Below are 20141 nucleotides of genomic sequence, written 5' to 3' on the forward strand. Positions count from 1 at the left end.
TTTTTTTTTTTTTTTTTTTTTTTTTTTTTTTTTTTTTTTACGTATTTGACAGGCAGAGTTGGACAGTGAGAGAGACAGACAGAGAGAAAGGTCTTCCTCCCATTAGTTCACTCCCCATATGGCCGCTGCAGCTGGCACATCGCGCAGATCTGAAGCCAGGAGCCAGGTGCTTCTCCTGGTCTCCCATGGGGTGCAGGGCCCAAGTACTTGGGCCATCCTCCACTGCACTCCCGGGCCACAGCAGAGAGCTGGACTGGAAGAGGAGCAACCGGGACAGAATCCGATGCCCCGACTGGGACTAGAACCCAGTCTGCCGGCGCCACAGGCAGAGGATTAGCCTAGTGAGCCGTGGGGTCGGCCTCTTCTATGAATCTTAATATTGGATTATGACTTAATGAGGCAGTGCTGTATGATTGTCTCTTTTAAAGAATAAAATAATCTTATTTTTATATAAGTTTCATGAATTAGGATATTATTACAGAATATTTGTATCTCATACTTTTGCAGTGAAAATAAAAGATTATTTTAGCATTTTATTTTGAAGAAAGAACCTTTAGCATTAATGAGTATAGTATACAGATGTTTCAAGTGTTAAACACACAGCTATGAGGACAAATCATTACCAATCCCTTGTCATTTGTGTAGTGGTTTCATTGTGAAAGTATATTAGTGTCCCAACTTATTCTGAAATTTTCAATTTCACCAAAGCTCATAGGTAAAACGACTGTTTGACATTTGAACAAAGTTTCCAGAGTAAGAAATCAGTGTGTTCAACATCTTGTTTGGAAATATATATCCATTCATTGCTTCATTCTAAAGAACATTGTGCATCATGATTGCCATTAACACTGTGACAGGCTGATTATAAAATGAACAGCTGGAAAAAGCTGCCCTGCCCTTCCAGCCTTACTCCCTAGCATGTCGACCACGCATCTCCTTTACGTTCCAGCCAGTAGGAAGAACACAGGAAAGGAGAGAGAATATCAATTTCTCCTCAAAGATGTTAACATGTAGTGGCAGGGGGACAGCATTGTGGCATAGCAGGTGAAGCCACTGCTTGCATTGCCAGCATCCCATATGGAGTCACCCTTGGTGTCCTGGCTGCTCCGTTTCCAATCCCGCTCCCTGCTCACGTGCCTGGAAAGGTGGGGTAAGATGGCCTATGTATTTGGGTGCCGGACAACCAAGTGGGACTTACAGATGGAATTCCTGGTTCCTTGCTTTGGTCTGGCCCAGATTTGCCTGTTGTGGACATTTGGAGAGTTAACCAGCGGATGGAAGGTCTGTATCTCTCTTGTTCTTTCTGTCTCTCCTTTTCTCTCGGTCACTCTGCGTTTGAAATGAATGAATGAATATTTTTAAAAACATGGTGGCAGGAAAGTAGATAGTTTGAAAAGGGCAGCTAGGTCACATTTTTATAATGAATTCCAGTTCTGTAAGTATCTTTTTCTCCTTAAATAGTTCATATTTATGAAAAGAGATAATACAGAAATATTACAAGTTATCTGCCAATAAAATATGTCACATTTATGCCATAATGTTTTGAGGAAATTATTATCTGTAATATGTAGTTCCTAGAATACATGGATGTGTATACTGTCAGTATATTATTGATGTTATTAGACAACATATTCAGTGGAGTTCCTGGTGTAGCCAGGAAGGCAACTGAATGGCAAAAAAGAGATTGAAAGAGAAAAGAGAACAAATGTGACATTGCTGCATCCATAGGTTGTAAATCCTTAGTGGGTGAACGGAACAAAGGCCTTTAGAAACTGAGAATATTCCAACAACATTATAAATGCAGAGCTATCTTAGGTAAGGTGTGCTATTACCGCACTCCGTAAATCCTGCAAATCTTCACAAATATATATATACAAATTTCAGTGCTCCAAGCAAACACACCCAGTAGACAATTGAAAGGACATATTTGTTTATTTATGTTTGTATATGAGACCTGTGGATAAGAAATTGGTGCCAAAGTCTATCATGAAAATATTTCTTTATTTCTTCCTCCAGAAATCTCCATTAACCCCAGTTATGAACAGGACATTTTCCTTCCACACAGAATGTATTGGCTACATTAGGCCAATCCTATATACTTTAGGCACAAATGAAAGCCCGACCCTTCTGCATTGACATATTCCATTTGGTTGCATAATTTGTGAAGTAAGACATGTATTTGATGAAGAAATTTTAATTTATATATTAATGTTAGATTTCCATCACAGTACACATTTCATTAAGACTAAAGAGAAATCAGAGCAATTAGAATATCACAAATAACTTACACTAAAAAATTCAAGTTGAATATCCTTAACACTTCTTACATGTTTATATAATTTAAAATATATTTTGACTAATCAAGATGTTTCATCTTCCTGTTAACAAATAAGAAATTCAAATTATTAGGGAAATTTAATGTATTTCATTCAAACTTAGTCTCTGTGAAATTATTACCATTAAAAATGAAGTGTTAACCAGTTTCTGTTCATTCTTGTGGTTATTAGGATCTGTGATATGACTACTGTGCCCAATGCCAGAACTAGATAAACCCACATATGATGAACCATGAAACAATTTCAGAAGAAAAGCGATAGAAAATTTGTGATGTCACAAATAGTCATAGGTTAATTTTTTATTTTTAGGCATATTGATCAAGAATGTAGATGGCCAGTGCCGCGGCTCACAAGGCCCTGCGGCGCCAGCACCCCAGGTTTTAGTCCCGGCTGGGGCGCTGGATTCTGTCCCGGTTGCCCCTCTTCCAGTCCAGCTCTCTGATGTGGCCCGGGAGTGCAGTGGAGGATGGCCCAAGTGCTTGGGCCCTGCACCCCATGGGAGACCAGGAGAAGCACCTGGCTCCTGGCTTCGGATTGGCACTGTGCACTGGTTGCAGCGGCCACTGGGGGGTGAACCAACGGCAAAGGAAGACCTTTCTCTCTCTCTCTCTCTCACTGTCCACTCTGCCTGTCAAAACAAAACAAAACAAAACAAACTGAATGTTAGAAGAGAAACATAAAAATATTAGATTGGAAAATTTCAGGAATTTGTGGCTTTGGAGGTAGGAAGGATTGCTTAGAGGGATATTTCAGATAATTGCTTTCTACTTTCTTTTCAAAAAACAATTTTTTCCAAATACTCATATTTTAGAAATTCCCAACTATTACACAAGTTAAAATTGTTGATTTCTGGAGTTTAAAGTACAGCATTCTATGCATAGACTTGCAAGCAAATCTTTACTGAGGGGAAGCTGGTGACTGGGTATCTTCTCCACTCCCCCATGGTTCCATGGAGCTTTTATATTTCTGACAAAGTTCTACACTTACAAATTGAATTTTTTCTTAAACTGTTGTAGCTAGCAGCATTCAGCATAAAGCATTTTCTTCCAATTGCATGAGCTCTTTAATTTCCATAGGAGGTGAAGTTGCCTTTCTGTTTTTCTAATCTGTTTTCTTGCTGATTGAGAAAAGAAGCCTCCCCTTAGCCTGTTCCAGCCAATAGGGTGGGGAGAAGAAAGAGAGCATGTGGATTTCCTCTTAGCGGCATTAAAATGTAGCAGCAAGCAACAGTTGTTCTCATATTTTGCTGGCCAAAACATAGCTGCATATTTTCACAGTTTTATAAGACGAAGTTGTTTCTATCCATTTATGTGTGCCAAGTAGAACCCCAGGGTGGTATCGTTACACAAAGGTTCAGTAAATATTTGTGGGCAATCAGTAGGTGCATTAACACCAGACTTTTTCTTGGAATCCAGTAATATCAAAAACATGGGATTAGAACTCATCCCAGCAGGTTCTATAAAACGTTACCGTGAACTTTAGCTTCCAGTCCCGAATTGACAGTGGTGAAAAGCACAGTGTTTTGTGCTTGGTGAGAGTCACTGCTGTTTGTTATCAGACCGGCTCTGTTGGCTGTGAGGACAAGCTTCTAGGTATTTCCCCTCAGGCCTTCGTTGCCAGCCTGTTCTGTGAACTACACAATACCCACTTCATAAACCCATTGTGTGCCTAAGGCAGCCAGACTCAGCTCCTCTTCTGACGCAGAATGTTGACTGCCACAATGTGTATTTGAGACAGATGGCACGAGATTGAACAGAATGCAGACTTTTGTTCCTGAGGAAAATTAGGTGGCAGGAACAGAAATCTCTTCAAGTGGATGTGAGTTAATTTTTTAATGCAATAGACTTGAACTCTCTTCTAAGGCAAGAGTTCTTGAACTCTTTTCTAACAATTTGCAGGTGCATTCCATACACAGTTACTTCCTGTACCCCTCGATGATGTTGATTACAAAGTCTCATCTCCAAATTTATTGTAGTTAGATTAAAACAACCCGCAATTCTTGCCAAAAGCAGCTCTATTGCCGAGGTTTCAGACCTTGGCATCTCATTTTCTGTTTAACAAAAGACAATTTGCTATGACAAGAAACCCAAAATTTTAAGTGACTGAAAAGGAAAGCTCCCTTACTCATTTACACAAAATCTAATACGATATTCTTTGCCAGACACTTTCCCAAGTAATTAACTGAAGGATCCATTTTTCTTTCATTAAATGTATCTTAGCTGAGCAGGTGTTGTGGCAAAGCAGGTTAAGCCACTGTTTGTGATGCTAGCATCCCATATCAGAGTGCCAGTTCTAGTCCTGTCTACTCCACTTTGATCCAGGCCCCTACTACTGCACCAAGTACTTGGGCCCCTGCCACCCATGAGAGACCCAAATAGAGTTCCATACTCCTGGCTTTGGCCTGGTCTAGCCCTAGTTGTTGCCGCCATCTTGGGAAACTGAACCTGTGAATGCTGAATTCATTCTCTCTGTCCCCTCAACACACTCATAACTCTATATTAACATAACATGTTTAATTTCTAATTATATAGACCAAGACAGGGAAAGATCATCATTAATTTTGTTTTCTGCATTATCCATTGCTGAGAATTCAGTGAGGTGAACCCAAACAGGTTTCAGTTAGTTATGTTGGGGCCGGCTCTGTGGTACAATGGGTGGGACTGCCACCTGCAGTGCAGGCATCCCATCTGGGTGCCGGGGTTCAAGTCCCAGCTGCTGTAGTTCTGATCCAGCTCTGCTATGGCCTGGGAAAGCAGTGGAGGATGGCCCAAGTCCTTGGGCCTCTGCATCCGCTTGGGGATCCCAGAGGATTCTCCTGGTTCCTGGCTTTGGATTGCTGAAGCTCTTACTGTTGCAGCCATCTGGGGAGTGAACCAGCGGATGGAAGAGCTCTCTCTCTCTCTCTGCCTCTCTGTAACTCTGCCTTTCAAATAAATAAATAAAACTGAAAAAAATAGTTATGTTGTAGAATTTATAAAGGAAAAAAATAATGTTAAATAAGTCAAGATGTAGCATATGGCAGACATCAAATTCTGGCTTATTATCATGCCAAGCATCTTGATACTGTTTGAAAATATAAAAAATTAAATTTCTCAGACTTCTTTTACAGGGCTAAAAAGATTTGGCTCAGAGTTATCCAGTCAAAGTATAGAAGACTTGAAAATTAGAGTATCTGGAAAATGACAATGGAGATATATATATATATATATATATATATATATATATATTTGTTTTTTCAGAAAACCTTTCTTTGGAATCTAGAAGTCCATCCTCAATACACTGTTTGTTTAGAAGCCTGTCAGATCAGCACTGGTATTTCTCTGAAAAGTTTCATGATACCTTTTTGAACTTACATGGGGTGACATCTTAAGAATATGATGATCTTTTAAGATATAATTTTTTAAAGACTAGTGGAAGGTTTCCCAATGAGACACAATATATCAATTTTGCCTTCTTTGTATGTTTTTTTGTGTCCTGTTTTAGCAATATTCTTTCTTTCATTAATGTGAATGTTTTGAATGCTTTTATTAAAGTTTTTTTTTCTAGGCAAATTTTGTAGTGTTTAGGTCCAAAATTCATTTCAATATTATTTTTTTCTGTACAGCATGTCACTTTTCTATTTCTTTTTCCCCTCTATGATATTAAGTTGTTACAGCATGAGTACAGCACGAGGATATTTTCCTTTTTTCATGAAACCACTTTAATGTTTTTATCAAAAGCCTTTGACCAGTCCAATACATAAAGGGTTGGGGAGCCATCACTCGTTTCTTCATAAGAAAAAGATAGACAGAACATTCCCAGCTTTTGTTTATCCATTAGAGGTCACAAGCCACAGCGCTGTGCTGAGGAGAACAGAGACACAGAGGTAGATCATAGCTCATTAGGAGCGGAAGACCAGGACCAGACACCACAGCTAAATCCAGTGTTGGTAGGAGCACTTTAAACTGTAATTGGAAAACTGTTGGTGCCTCTGGGCACACCTGCCTGAGGGCTGACAACGCTGATGTTTCTGGTATGGGGGAGACCACATTTTTATGAGTTTTAACTTCTGAAAATCTGTGGGTTCTTACTGGGAAGACAGGAGAAAAGTCCGTATGTGGTAGCAAAAAGAGAAAGAAAAAACTCATTTTGATAGCTGAAAATCTTTCTCTACCTTAACAATGCCTGCCCTCTAGGGGAACTGAAATAGGAAAAATATCTGGCTGGGGCTTTACCAGATCTTTACTTCCTGATGGGAAAGAAATACCCAACTCCAGCCCTACCTGGACTCCAGTGTCGAGGAAGCAGAGTTTCCAGTGTAGGCTTCCTGGAAGACTGGGACCCAGTCACAAGACTAGAACCCTTCTCTTCCTCGTACGCATCATCACATCAATACAGCTCCTGTGTAGTAAATGTGATTAGAGCTGGAATATCCACCAGTCTCAGGTCCTGTGCATGACAGATCTAAGAAACTCAAAAGATAATAAGAGAGACTATAGCAAGTCCAATAATGAAAGTTACCAACTCTGATAACAAAGATACAGTAAGTAGTAAACATAGCCTAAATCCTAGCCCTAGACACATACGTCCTCCCGCTGAAGGCCTTTCTATCGTCATTCATTTTATCTGGTACATCATGTCCAGATTTCAACAAAAACACATAGGGAATGCTAAAAGGCAAGAAAAATATAGTATGAGGAAATAAAGGCAGAATTAAAATCAGATTTTGTAATTAAAAGAAATTTATAACTGTGGTCAATATACAAAGTGTTTAATGGGCAATGGCTACACTACATAATAGTCAAAGGGTAATTAATGTGAGCAGACATAGGAAGACTATGAAAAAATCCAAAGGAAATCCATAACACGTGATAGAAATGAAGAATTTCTTTAATTAAAATATTGAAAATTTGATTAAAAGGCGGATACACACACACACACAGAGAGAGAGAGAGAGAGAGAGAGAATCTTCCATCTGCTGTGAATTAATGCTATAACTAGTACTCAAACAGTATTTTATAGTTTATGTTCTGTGTGGGTGCAAACTGTGGAAATATTTACTTAACAATATACTAAATTGATATTCCATATATAAAGATAATTGAAAATGAATCTTGATGTGAATGGAATGGGAGAGGGAGCTGGAGATGGGAGGGTTGTGTGCAGGAGGGGAAGTTATGGGGGGGAGAAGCCATTGTAATCCATAAGCTGTACTTTGGAAATTTATATTTGCTAAATAAAAGTTTAAAAAAAAGGAAAGGGTGGCAAGATATATTTGATATCATAATGGCTGAAGATTTTCCAGTTTTAATAACGCACCAAACTGCTGATCCAGGAAACTCAGAGAACACCACGAACAATGAACAACAATGAACTCGCATTTAGATATATTATGATAAAATGCATAAAAATATCCAAACAGAAAATATTTTAATAAGACATAAGGGATAGCTTAGAGAAGAGTAAGGCTAAGAATTATATTGGGCTTCTGTTTTAAAGCTTGGCAAACAAGAAAAGAGTAGAGCAAAGTATTGAAAATATTGAAGAAAACTCTCACCAACCTAGAATTTCATACCCAGTGAAAATTCCTTTAAAAGTGAAAGGCAAAGATTTTCTTAGACAAATAATAATTGAGTTAGGATGCTTTTGGATCATGTGCCAAACAGTGGTGCAATGGTTGATTTCTGTAATTGTTCAGTGTCAATTTTCTGACCAATATCTAGTTTTCCTTCTTTTATTTATTTTCCTTTTCTCTTTTTAAATTTTATGTAAGATGCAGAATTATCATGTAACCCATCTATACAGGTTTAGGAACATGGTGGTACTTGCTGTGCTACCCTTCCTTCTCCTCCCTGTCTTATTCACTCTCTTAATTTTTACAAAGAACTGCTTGCAGTTTAGTTTATACTCCTCAGATTAGCTCTACACTAAGCAGAGAGTTAAGCAAATAGCTAGAAGAAAAAACCCAAACAAAACCCTGTACCTGAGCTGTAGAGAAAAGGCCATAAACAGTCATTGAATCTCACAATGTCTATTTCACCCCTAAAGATTACATTGTTGGTTCGCTATTAGTTACCACAGATCAGGGAAAATATGTATTTGTCTTTTTGGGACTGGCTTATTTCACGAAGTATAATGGATTCCAGTTGAATCCATTTTGTTGCAAAAAATGGGATTTCATTCTTTTTACAGTTGAGTAGAATCCCATAGTGTTTATGTACCAAAATTTCTTTATCCAGTCATCAATTGATGAACATCAAGGTTAATTCCACATCTTAGTTATTGTAAGTTCAGCTGCAAAAATGCATAGGGGTACAGTTCACACTTTCATATGCTGATTTCATTTCCCTTTGATAAATTCCCTAACGTTGTAATACTGAGTCATAGGTTATATCTATTTTCAGTTTTCTGTGGTATCTCCATACTGTCTTCCACAGTGGCTATACTAGTTTACATTCCCACTAACAGTGAATTGTACCCTTCCCCTACATCATTTCCTGGATTTACTGTTTGTTGATTTCCATATGAAAGAATACTGACTGGGTCAGGTAAAACCTCACTGTGGTTTGGATGTGCATTTCCCTGAAGGCTAGTGATCCTGAGCATTTTTCATGTGTCTGTTGGCCATTTGAATTTCCTTTTCAAAAATGTTGAAGTCCTTAACTGGATTGTTTGTTTTGTTTTTGTTGAGTTTCTGGAGCACTTTATATATTTTGGACATTAATCCTTTATCATGTGCATAAAGAAGATTTGCAAATCTTTTCTCCCATTCTGTCAGTTGCCACTTCACTTTGCTGAGTGTTTCTCTTGCAGTGCAGAATCTTCTGTTTTGATGTATTTTTTTATTTTGATTGCCTGTGCTTCTGGGGTCTTTTTCATAAGTTTTTTTTCCTATGCCAATGTCTTGCAGAGTTTCCCCAATGCTCTCCTCTAGTAATTTCATGGCATTAGTTTGTAGATTTAGATCATTGATGCATTTTGAGTTGATTTTTGTATATAAGGGACTTGTTTCATAATTCTGCACACACAGATCCAATTTCCCCAGCACCAGTTATAGAAGATACTGTCCATTTTCCAGGGATTGATTTTAGATAATTTGTCAAAGATTAGTTGGTTAATTTATGAGAAACTCACAACCTGCCTCATATTGAATGCAGAAAAGTTGGAAACATTTTCATTAAGGTCGGGGACTAGATAAGGATGCCCACTTTCACTATTGCTATTCAATATAGCCCTGGAAGTTTTAGCAAGGGCCATTAGGCAGGGGAAAAAAATCAAAAAGATAAAAATTGGAAAAGAAGAAGTCAAATTATCCCTATTTTCAGATGACATGATTCTATACATAGAGACTGTTGAAACTCATAAAGATTAGGTACATTTAACTGAAAGTAGATCTTTGGGAGAAATAAGAATGGAAATAGTAAACAGGAAGAAGAAGGGTGTGAGCATGAGCAAGGAGGGAGGGTAGGGTGGAAAATATCACTACGTCCCTGAATCTGTACATATGAAATACATGAAATTTGTACAAATTAAATAAGTTTTTTTAAAAAAGAAAGGATATAAAGTATCATTATGTTGTACCCAAATATAAGATAAATATCTATAACTCCAAAGACATACCACTAGAGTATGTTATAAACAGAACAGTCTGGTACTGGCACAAAAATAGACATGTGAACCAACTGAACAGAGTAAACTCTAGAAATCAATCCACACATCTAGAAACAACTAATCTCTTATTTTTCAGTGAGCTTTTAAACATATGATAATTAGACAAAGCAATAATATGATAATAAGATAATAATATGATAATAATAAGATCATAATAATATGATAATAATAATAATATGATAATAAGACAAAGCAAATATCCTCTTTAGAGATCTGAGAACTGTGGGAACTTAAAACTGTTCCTGGCCCTGTGACTTAAATTTTGTTCAGAGAATCCAGTTAGTATTTACTGAAACTTAATTATGTAGGAACTGGTGCTGTGGCGCAGTGGGTTAACGCCCTGGCCTGAACACAGGCATCCGTTTTGGGTGCTGGTTCTAGTCCCGGCTGCTCCTGTTCCGATCCAGCTCTCTGCTATGACCTGGGAAATCAGTAGAACATAGTCCAAGTCCTTGGGCCCCTACACCCATATGGGAGACCTGGAAGAAGCTCCTGGCTTCAGATCAGCACAGCTCCAGCCGTTGCAGCCATCTGGGGAGTGAACCAGTGGACGGAAGACTTCTCTCTCTCTGCCTCTCTTCTCTCTCTGTGTAACTCTGACTTTCAAATAAATAAATAAATCTTAAAAAAAAAAGAAACTTCATTATGTAATAACATTATTCTAAAGTCTTAATACATATCATCTTTAAATGGTAATTCTAATATTACTTTTAGATACAGGTATAGCGACCAGGTACAGAAAGTATCTGTAATTCTCCATCACCACACAGCTTATTGTATTGGTGGAAGAGCCAGGTTTTGAAATTAGAGTTCGTCTCAACCCTATACATTGTATTTTTAAACCATTTTATTGAAGCACACTGTATGTACAAATAAATGCATGTAAGTGACTATTTTCCTCATATGTTTACATTCGAAACCAATACTTAAATTAGGAACATAGAATTACCTGCACCCAAGAATCTCCATTATTTCTACCCTTTCCAATTTGTCTTAAAGTGTGAAATTAGTATATTGTAATTTATATGGCATGATACACTGAAGCTTTATTTGTAACTATGTACCAAATGGTATGATCCAAACAATTTTATACCCTCTGGATATATTAACTATCACAAATAATGGAACATGTTATATTTGTTTTTAGGGGTGTGGCTTATTTTAGATAGCATAATGATCTTTAGTTGTATCCATTTTTAGCAGATGTGAGGATTTCATTTCATTATATCTGAGAAATATTCCATCCTGTACATATATATTTATGCATATATACACACATACATACCTATCTCATTTTCTTTACCCAGTCACAGTTGATGAACATCTGGGATCAATCCATAATTTTGCTATTGTGAATTGAGCTGCCATAAACATATGAGTACAGGTAATTCTTTCATATGGTGATTTCATTTTCTTTGGATATATTCCCAGGAGTAGGATAGCTGGGTCATATGTAGATCTGCTTTTAGTATTCTAAGGAAGCTTCATACTACCTTCCATAATGTTTGTACCAATATGCATTCTCATAAACAGTGTATTAGGCTACTTTGTCTTACATATCCTTGCCAGAATTTGTTATTTTTTGAAATTTGGATAATAGCCATCCTAACTGGTAAGAGATGATACTTCATTGTGGTTTTTATTTGCATTTCTTTGATGGATAGTATGCCTGAACATTTTTTCATATATCTGTTGCCGCTTATATTTCATCCTTTGAGAGATGCCTGTTCATGTCCTTTGCCCATTTCTTTACTGAATTGTTTTGTCATTTTTGAATTTATAGATCTCTTTATATATTCTGGATATTAATTCTTTATCAGAAACACATATTTTCTCCCATTATATTGTTTGACTCTTCACTTTCTGTTAATTGTTTTCTTTGCCAAACAGGATCTTCTTGGCTTGATGTCATCCCATTTGTACATTTTTGCTGTTATTGCCTGTGCTTTTGGAATTTTATCCAAGATGTCTTTGCTTAGGCCAATGTCTTTCAGTGTTTCCCTGGTGTTTTCTCTAGTAATTTAATGGTTTCAGTTCTCAGGTTTAAATCCTGATCCATTGTGCGTTGATGTTTATATATAGTATAAGGTAGTGATCTTTGATGGTTTCACATATGGAAATCCAATTTTCTGAGCACCATTTGTTGAAGAGACTGCCCTTTCTCCAGGCAGTGACTTTAAATTGTGTGTGAAAGACTAGTGGTTGTAGAGTGGATTAATTTAAGGGGTTTTGATTCTGTTCCATGAGCCTGCAGGTCTGCTGTTGTTTCACAGTTTAGATTATAACAGCCCTATAGTACCTTGAAATCTGGCATTGTGATGCTTCTGCCTTTGTTTAATTGTTTAATATTTTGACTATTTGGGGTCTTTTGTGTTTGCACATGAATATTAGGTGTGTTTTTTTCTAGATCTGAGAAAAATATATTTAAAATTTTGATTGAGAGTATACTGAATCTGTAAATTTCCTTGGGTTCTATGGATATTTTGATTATATTAATTCTTCCCCATCCATGAACTTGGATTTTTTACCATTTTCTGGTATCTTCTTCTACTTTTTTTAATAAATGTTTTGTAATTTTCATTAGAGAGCATACTTGGCTAAATGTATTCCGAAGTATTGTTTTTTGCAGTACTGGGAATGGGATTGATCCTATACATTCTTTCTTAGAGCATTAATCGTGTATAAGTATCCTATGATTTATCTTTGTTGATTTCATATCCTGTGACTTTGCTAAATTCTCTTATGAGTTTCAGTAGTCTTTTTTGTTGAGTATTATTGTTCCCCTAAATGAAAGATCATGCCATTGGCAAACAGGCATGATTTGTTTTCCTCCTTTGTCATTTGTATTCCTTTGGTTTCCTTTTCTTGCCTAATGACTCTGGCTAAAAAGAACCGAGTTAAATAACAGTGGTGATGCTTCCATGTCTGGTCCCTGATCTTAGTGAAGATGCTTGTTTTTTCCCTCATTCAATATGATGCTGGCTGTGGGTTTGTCATCCATTGTTTCGATTGTGTTCAAATATACTCCTTCTATACACATTTTAAAAGCTTTTTTTTATCATGAAGATATTGTATTTTATTAAATGTTTTGAATCTATTGAGATAATTACGGCTTTTAGCCTTTGTTTTGTTTATGTGAATTGTCACATTTAATTATTTGCATATGATGAATGCTGGGATCCCTGGTATAATTCCCAGTTGGTTTAGGTGAATGCTGTTTTCAAGGTGTTGGTAGATTCGTTTACATACCATTTTGTTGAGGATTTTTGCATCTATATTCATCAGGGATATTGGTCTATAGTTATCTTTTTACTCTCTCTCTCTCTGTTTTTTAAGTTAAGGTAATGCTATCCTCTTAAAAGGAATTAACAAGAGTTCTCTCCTTTGCAATTGTTTTGAATAATTTAAGAAGAATTATTATTAATTCTTCCTTAAAAGTTTGGTACAAATCAGCAGTGAAGTCATCTGGTCCTGTGCTTTTCTTAATTGGGAGGCTCTGTTTATTTATTCAATCTCAGTGTTTGTTATTGGTTCATTTTCATTTCCTTTGTCTTCATGCCTTAATTTTGTTATATATGTCCAGAAAATTAAAAATATCTTCTGGACTTTTCAATTCTTTGGTGAATAGTTGTTTGCAATAAACCCTAATGAGACTTGTATTTATGGGTTATGAGTTGTAACCACCTTTTTCATCTCTACTAATTTGAGTGTTCTCCCACTTTTTTGGTTTATTTTTTTCAAAAACCCAGCTCCTTATTTCTTCATTCAGTTTTCTTTTATTCTCTATATTTCATTATTTCTTTCCTTCTATAAATTTTGTGTTTGGTTTATTCTTATATCCCATATCCTTAAGATGCATTGTTAAATTATTTATTTTATACCACTTTAATTTTTTGATGTAGACATTTATTGCTGTAAACTTTCCTGTTGACATTGCTTTTGCTGAATCACATAACTTTTGATACGTTGTATTTTCTTTTTTAAAAAGCATTTATTTATTTATTTGTTTGAAAGTCAAGAGTTAGGTAGGGAGAGATCTTCCACTGTCTGGTTCACTCCCCAGATAGCAGCAGAGGCTGAAGCGTTTGATGATGAGTCAGGCTGAAGCTGGAATCAGGAACTTCATCTGGATCTCCCACATGCATGGCATGAGCCCAAGTACTTGAGCCATCTCCGTTATTTTTCCCAGGACATTAGGAGGGAACTGGCTTGCAAATGGAGCAGCTGGGACATGAACCAGTGCCAAATGCAATGCCAGCATCACAAGTGGTGACTCTACCCCCTACTACACCACAGCTCTGGGACCAATATATTATATTTTCATTTTCATGCATTTCATGGAAGTCTTCTATTTTCCTTTTCAATTTCTTACATGAAACCTGTTCATTAAGAAACATGTTGTTAATTTTCCATGTGTTGTATAATTTGTAGAGTTTCTTTTATTGTTAATTTCCACCTTCAAATTCCATTGACATCAGAAAAGATATATAATATGAGTTGAACTTTTTTGAATTTGTTGAGACTTGCTTTATGGCCTATTATCTGGCCTATCCCTAGAATGTTCTGCGCAGTAATGAAAAGAATGTGTATTCTGCAGCTGTGGGATGGAATGTTCTGTAGATATTTATTATGTCCATTTGGTTGATAGCATAGACTCATTCTATTGTTTCTTTGTTGATGTTTTTCTCTTGTTGATCTGTCCATTGATGAAAGAGGGTGTTGAAGTTCCTCATTATTATTGTGTTTACTTTTGGATCCATTAACATTTGTTGTATAAATTTGCATGAAGATACATTGACTATAATTATATCTTTATATTTTATTGAACTCTTAATCATTGCAAAACGACTTTGTCTTTTTAATAGCTTTATTTTTCCTTGAAATCTATTTTGTCTCATCAGACTATTGCTTCTCTGCTCCTTTCTGATTTCTGTACGCATGGGTATCTTTTCCATCCTTTCAATTTCAGATGTGTGTCTTCAAGGGTGAAACATGTTTCTAGTAGGCATCATATAGATGGGTCTATTAGTAAAGCCATTATCCAGTTTACAGCTTTACGTGCAGAATTGAGTTTTATTATTGATAAATAATGATTTGCTCCTGTCACTTACCATGAATATTCCTATTATTTATTTTAAATTTCCTTTGTTATTTTATTAGCTTTTTCTGCCTTCAGGTCCTTAGATGACAATTATTATCTTTCTCTGTTTCTAATACAATCTTAAGCACCATTTCTAAGGCTGGCTGAGTGGTAACAAATTCTTTTAATATTTGCTGTCAAGGAAGGTCTTTATTTCACTATCAATTATGTATGAGAAGTTAACTGGGTAAAATATTCTGGATTGCATTATTTTTTATGGTATACAGCTTGAACTATATATCTCCATTCTGTCATGACCTGTAGGGTTTGTGTTTAGAAGGCTATCAGTCTGATGCGAGTCCCTTTAAAGGTAACTTGGTATCCTGTCTTGCATGTTTTAGGATATATATTATTTTTTACTTGGGAAATTTAACTCTAATGTGTTGTGTTAAGGATCTTTTCTGATTATGCCTATTTGGGGTTCTATGCACTTCCTGTTTAGGAAATTCATAGCATTTCCAAAATGGAGAGGTTTTCTATTATTTCATTAAATAGCTTTCCAAGCCCTTCTTTTGTTTACTTTCAGGAATTCTTACGATGCATATGTTTGGTTGTCTAATGGTATCTTATAGATCTGAAGACTGCTTTCTGTCTAATGTTTTCTTCTTATTCTGGTCTAAGTTATTTCATAAGACTTTTCTTCTAGATTGGATATTCTTCTGTCTCACCAACTCTGTCATTAAACCTTTCCACTGTGTTTTTAATTTGACTTATTGAATTATTGATTTCTAAAATTTGTTTTTTCATATCTAATCTCTTTCCAAAATTTCTCATCCATGTCATGAGCTGATTTCCTTTTTTCATTCAACTGCTTCTCTGTGTTTTTGAGTAATCCTACAATCATTCATTTGAATTCTCTTTTAGGCATTTCCTCCATCTCCCCTTCTTCACAATCCACCATTAATTATCATATTCCTCTGTATTGCCTTCCTTTTTCATAGGTTCTGTTTCTCTACATTGATTTTCAAGCATCTGGGGATCTCTTGGTACAATCTCCTCTGGAGGATTTTTTTTTTTTTTAATTGAAGGCTTTATTCCTGGAAATGTGTTTCTGGGAATTCGTGGAGTGCCTATGGCTTATACTTGAGTCCCAGTGGTGTGTAGGTCAAGGGAGCTCTGGCCACAATTTCTTGGTGGGCAGGAGTCCAGACTGACAGCTAAGTTGCATGTGTTGGAACACCTCTGGCTACAGTCAGTGGGAGAGTGCATGTTGCAACCCACTGTGGGTAAATTAATTACATGAGGCAATTCAAAGATGGTGCCCAAAGGAAGTAAGGTGGGCGGAATCCAAAGTTGTTTACCACCAAAGCTAATTGGCTACACAACATTAGGGGAAGTGGCAACAACTGATAACGAGGGTATAGACATATGGCTAGTCCTATAGAAATCGCCCGCGTAAAGTGATCTTTTAAGTGATTGGTTGGTCCTTAGCCCTCCCCCAATGACTCTGCAGTTTGTGCTTTAAAAGGCTCTGTTATGCGTGAAATAAACGATTTCTTGCTAGACTTGGCTCCCTGCCGCATCTGATTGTCTCCAGGATCTGGAGCCTGGGGAATAGGCGGGAGGCTGGGGAACGGGCGAGCGGCACACTTACTTTCCTTGGGCCCAGTCCATCCTGTACGGGTGGACTAAGACCCTGCAACCCACAGGCGTTTTCACTATCCCAGTGCTTCTCTGTGCCAGGGCGAATAAGTTTATTCATGGCCTAGAGTGAGCCCATGCTGCTAGTACACCCCACCCACCTGGGCATGTGCACCATAGGGAGTACAACCCCACTCCACAGTGTGTCCCTGACTACCTCCAGGAGATTCATCCCCAGAGTGATCGGAGTTCTGAGTCTTCACAGTCAGACTGGCTGAGTGCACACCAACGTAGCCACAGCCCCCCATTCTCTCGGCTCCTCCCTGTCCCATGCTCGGAACTCCCACACTCTCGGGATTCAAGCATCCTCCTTATTCACCCTGCAAACTTCCCTAGCCCTGGTGGCCTCTGGCGGTGGCAGAACTTTATGACTTCCCCTGTGTCAAGGCAGAGGTAAACTGGAGCTCCGCCTCAGCAGATGGAGTTTGGCTTTGGTAGAGGGAGAAAGAGGGAGGCAACGCGGCTTCCTTTCATGGAGCAAAGTAGTCATCCAGGCCACTGCCAGCTCTCCAGGCCAGGCTGGGATCCGGTGGGGATCTTGGAATAATCCTCCCTTAGTCAAAGCTGCCAGTGGCAGGGCCTGCAGTAGTCTCTCTCACCTTACGTTGGGAAGATAGAAGGTTCCAGCTTAGAGACAGTTGGATGCAGGAGTGACTGATGCCAGGGTGTTTGTCTCTCTTCGTTTCTTCATTGAGTTTCTGTTCTGTCCTGTCCATTCCCCTCGGAAAATTTCTTTCAACAAGTTTCATGGGACTGTGGTTCTTCCATTGCTTTTCTGGTATCTTTCTGTGGCTAAGGTCACATTGTATGCTTTTTGAGATTCATTTATTTATCTTGCAAGGCAGTGTTACAGCAAGACAGGGAGAGACTGGAGGAATCTTCCATCCTGTGGTTCACTCCCCAAATAACCGCAGTGACTGGGGCTGGGCCAATCTGAAGCCAGGAGCAAGGACCTCCATGTGTGCCTCTCACATGGGTGGCAGGGCCCCACGCACTCAGACCATCTGCCAGTGACTTCCCAAGCAATTCCAGAGACCTGGATCGGACTTGCAGCAGCTGGGACTCAAACTGGTGCTGCAGTATGGCATGCTGGCTTATCCCTTGTGCCACATAGGAATCCCTAAGAGTCCAGATTCATAACCAATATTCCCATCGGCTGTTAACCACTGTCCATCGACCTTTTCTTTTGAAATAGCAGAATTTCCCTCTTGTGATGTTAATTACACTTTTTTATAGGTTTACCAAAATCTTTGTTTTCAGAAAATAAAAAGAAGGAAAGTCTTTTCATTTCAGCTTAGTCTGCCAAATTTAATGGAAAATATATTTTAACCAGTAGTAAAAATACAGCACATTTGTAAAGAAAAAATTCCTCAATAGATTCAAAATAAGAATATGTAGAAAAAACAAACATAATAATTTTACAAGCAAATCTCAGATTTTGAAAATGCTATACAAATATTGCTGATATATTTACATATAGACTATGCTAATCAATATGTCTTAATAATAATTGATTTATAAAATTTTAAATAAAAATTTTGCTGAGTATCTAAAAATAAAAATATGTGAAAAAACAGTTTATTCATAATCACTTTACATCTACCTGAATGAACATTATAAAATAAAACATCATAAATTTTGGGGCTATATAAAAATATTCATAATAGGAATAGAACTTGTGGGCCAGTTTTGAGATATAGTAGGTAAAACCCGTCTCCTGTGATGCCAGAATCACTTGTGGATGTCGGTCCTAGTCCTGGCGGCTCCACTCCATTTCCACTCCGCTAATGTGTCTGGGAAAGCAGCAGAGGGTGACTCAAGTGGTTGGGCCCCCATGGACCAGGCCACCTCTGGCCGTTGTGGCCATTTGAGGAGTGAACCAGCAGATGGAAGTCTCTCTCTCTTTCTCTCTCTTTCTCTCCCTCCTCCCTCCTTTCTGTGTCTCCCTCTCTCTCTCTTTTCCTGTAACTCTGCCTTTCAAATAAGAAAGTAAATCTTTAAAAAATAATGCAAATTATTTTAGTTTTTGAGAAAGGCCTAAAAAATTTCAGTAATATTTCTTGGAAAATTATTGCACACACCTGAAGTTACAAGTAATTAAGTGTGGCTGACATGGTTGATTGACTTGTTCAGTTTCATCCCGAATCCTTGTACCATGTAGAAGCGTGCTTCCTTTGATATTTGGGATGAAGGTAGGTTTTAAATTCTGCTAGTTGTTTATGTTTGTGCAGGCTCTGGTTTGCAACTGAAGTATTCATAAACGAGAATTCAAGAATGCCTCTATTTTGCTGATATTCTTGGGAAACCAGCAGAGTTCTGGAGTCTGAAATCATGGTGGAAACTTTCTTAATCCGTGTTTCAGATTGTAGCTGTTGCAGCAAGAGGGTGCTTCAAAAAGCTAGTGGAAATGGAATGAATGATATACTATTTGGGCAAGAAGTATTTGAAATCCATACCTAGTTTTCTTCACAATGCACGTGTTCTATGAGATTTCTGAAGCCCCATCACACTTGCTGTTTGGGTTGTTAGGTGGTTTGAACAGACCTCACAATGGAGATATTTCAGCCTCTCAGTGATTGTGAGATACCGCACACATAAACACACACTATGTAACTAAGTAAACTATCAAAAGTGATTCATGTCATCTCTAAGCAAAAACTCTAATATAGTAATTGAGATAATAAACATTTAGTAATAGGGATTCTGATAGGCTTCCAGCTCATTAGTTTTGCAACCATCAGAGCTAAGAACTATTATGCAACGATACTCAGTGTGATCAATACATAATCAATACATAATCAATGCTCGTGAATTGTTACGGATTTTGATAAACTTCAGTAACACGAGTCATAGGAAACAGTAGAGCAGGATGCAGTCAGGGTCAAGAAGACCACTGGAACTCTGAGTCTCTTTACCATGGGGAGAGTAATATGCTTGTGTTTTAAATATCTTCAAAAGAAGGTTTCTATAATTTACCCGGAGAAGCTGTTACAGCAAAAAGCCTCATGACTTTTTCACACAGATGAGAATAATTTGCAATTAACCAATTGTGTGGGACAGAAAGTTACACATGTTTTATGTGTGATTGGCCGAGTATTTGTTGGACTTCGAGATGTGACGACAAAGGATAGGAGGCAAAGATGTTGACTGATGGCTTGTGAGAGGCAGGAGACCTCTAAGCACGGAAGTCCTGTCCTCGGGTGCGGTGAGCCTGCGCTGCCAGCAGCAGCCTTTCTCCTCCTCCCCATGCCTTGCTGAGGAGTCCCTCTCACTCCTGTTCCTTATACTGAAGCGCTTCCTCCCAGGCTCCGCCTCCATCCCCCTTATTTCCCACAGGGCTAAAATCAAAATTAGACTAAAAATTAACATAAACA

Source organism: Oryctolagus cuniculus, chromosome 13 (assembly GCF_051225735.1).
Source record: "Oryctolagus cuniculus isolate XC-2025 breed Fujian yellow rabbit chromosome 13, ASM5122573v1, whole genome shotgun sequence".
Classification (NCBI taxonomy): domain Eukaryota; kingdom Metazoa; phylum Chordata; class Mammalia; order Lagomorpha; family Leporidae; genus Oryctolagus; species Oryctolagus cuniculus.